The sequence below is a fragment of the Octopus bimaculoides genome, chromosome 10, assembly GCF_046866305.1.
Source record: "Octopus bimaculoides isolate indiv1 chromosome 10, ASM4686630v1, whole genome shotgun sequence".
NCBI lineage: Eukaryota > Metazoa > Mollusca > Cephalopoda > Octopoda > Octopodidae > Octopus > Octopus bimaculoides.
In genome coordinates this window covers 53,602,371-53,604,853 of record NC_142937.1, presented here as the reverse complement: position 1 = coordinate 53,604,853, position 2,483 = coordinate 53,602,371, and positions in this window count along the sequence as shown.

The following is a 2,483-nucleotide window of genomic DNA, read 5'->3' as shown; positions in this document are numbered from 1 at the left end:
ACTATCAGTCTATCTATCTTTCTCTCTATCTGCTTGTCTATCTATCAATCTGCTTATATATCTTCCATTGTCTCCAAAGCCTCACCCCAAAAAAACAAAAAAACAAAACAATGTTCTATTATAAACAAAACCCCCCAAAACACCTGTTTTATATAAATAAGCAAGATCTCTGTATTTTCACAGAATTATATTCGACAAGTTCGAAAGACGAACGAAAGCAAAAATATATGTATAAAATAAATGAAAGAAGTTATTCCAAAATTCTGACGACTTTTTTTTCAATATTTAATTCTTTACATCACACCTAACACTCTACACACACACACACACACACACACACACACACACACACACACACACATATATATATATATATATATGGATATATATAGATATACATATATGTGTGTATATAAGTGTGTGTGTGTGTGTGTGTGTGCGTGTGTGCGTATATATATATATATATATATATATATATATATATATATATATATATATATGATGGCTGTCCACTCGTGACCGAGGAAGACCATTGCCGACCTTCAGGAACATTGTGCGCTCTAGGACTAACTTATATTTTGCATTTGCGGCTCCGTTGGTGGCTAATGAGCCCTGCTCTTGACAAGCATACACGACTGCAAGCATTGCAGACCAAGCTTTCCCCATTCACTATACGAGCAGTGCGCTTTTGCGCAGCTCGCTTAAGTTCTTCATGCTGGATACGTGCTCTCTCAAAAGTGTCGATCCTCTCCTTAACCTGCTTCCTCCATCTGTGGCAATGACAGGCATTGTTCTCCCAGTCAGTGTCCTGCATATCACAGGCCTTTAATGAGGACTTGACACGGTCCTTAAATCGCAGCCTTGGTTTCTGCCAGAGTCTCCTTCCATTCACAAGTTCTCCATAGAGCATCTGCTTAGGAATCCTGCTATCCTTCATTCTAATAAGGTGTCCAGTCCAACGTAACCGGTGCTTGTGCACCATTGCCTCAATACTCAAGATATCAGCTGTCCTCAGGACCTGTGTGTCTGGAATTTTTGAGGTCCAGCCAACATTGATAATGTGTCAGAGACATCTCTGATGAAAGCGTTCAAGGACCCTTACCTGACGTTTGTACAGAGTCCATGTCTCACATGAGTAGAGCAGCAATGTCAGTACACATGCACGGTACACAGCAACTTTTGTTTGCCTTGCGATGCCATGCTGGGACCAGACACGAGACTGAAGAGACCAGAAGAAATTAGTTGCTCTCTGCAACCTGAAAGATATTTCCTCATCCAGGGAGCAAGAACGGCTGAGTGTGCTGCCCAGGTAGACAAACTTGTCTACTACCTTCAGAATTGTTCCTTCAACCAAGATAGCTGGTTCCGTATATGGATTTCCTGGTGCAGGCTGGAACATTACAACAGTCTTGTCCAGGCTAATGCTGAGTCCAAATGCCTTGCAAGAAGCAGAAATGCAATTCATGAGTATTTGCGTGTCATCCACTGTATGAGTGACTAAATATACATATTTAGATATCTCTAAATCTCTGTCCATTTGCAGGATCTTTAAGCTTCCAGACCATTCTCCTCCAAACTGGTCTACTTCTGGGCATCCATTTAGTCTCGATCCAGAAGTCGCTAACTACTAATCTGGGTACATTCTTCGCCTGGGAATGTTTTGGCATTTATAAGCAGTCCTCTTTCCCTTTTTGTGGCGAGGATGTAGTCAATTTGGTTTGTGTGTCTTCCGGAACGGTAGGTGACTAGGTGACAGGCAGGTTTCCTGAAGTTGGTATTGCAAACCATAAGATCATTTGCATCACAGAACTCCAGCAGTCTGGTTCCCGCCTCATTGCGGGAACCAAATCCATGGCCTCCATGTATGCCATGGAAGCCCCCTGCATGTTGTTCAGCAGGTCCATTGAAATCACCAGCCACAAAGAGAAGGTCCCTGTCATTCGTCAACGAGGTAGTCTGCAATAGGGTGTCATAAAATTGGTCTTTCTGCCCATCCGGTAGCCCCGGTTGAGGGGCATAGGTCGAGATAACGGTAGCTAACCTATGGTGAAGCACTAATCTAATCTTAAGTATTCTGTCACATACTCTGACTATCTCGATTACCTTATCAACCCATTTCTCCGCAAGAAGTATACCCACGCCCCCGACCCCGTCAGTGTTCCCTGCCCAGAAAATCTTGTACCTGTGTTCTTTGCCTGTGTGGAACCTAGCAGAACCTCCTCTCCACATTACTTCTTGGATGCAGCACAAATCTACACGCCTCCATTCAAGCATCTGCTTCAAACTTGCAATGAGACAGGTTGTATTATGTGTGCTTGGGCTTACCCTGAAGATGGAGAACCAAAACAAACGTTATCAACATTTCATGTTTTTATTTTTTTAAAAAGGTAAAAATGTGATGGAAAATTGCAGGAAAATAGGTGCTGTGTATGGAGTGGAAGTGATTTTCAAGATTTGAATTGGGAAATTTTTCAGTTCAAGAT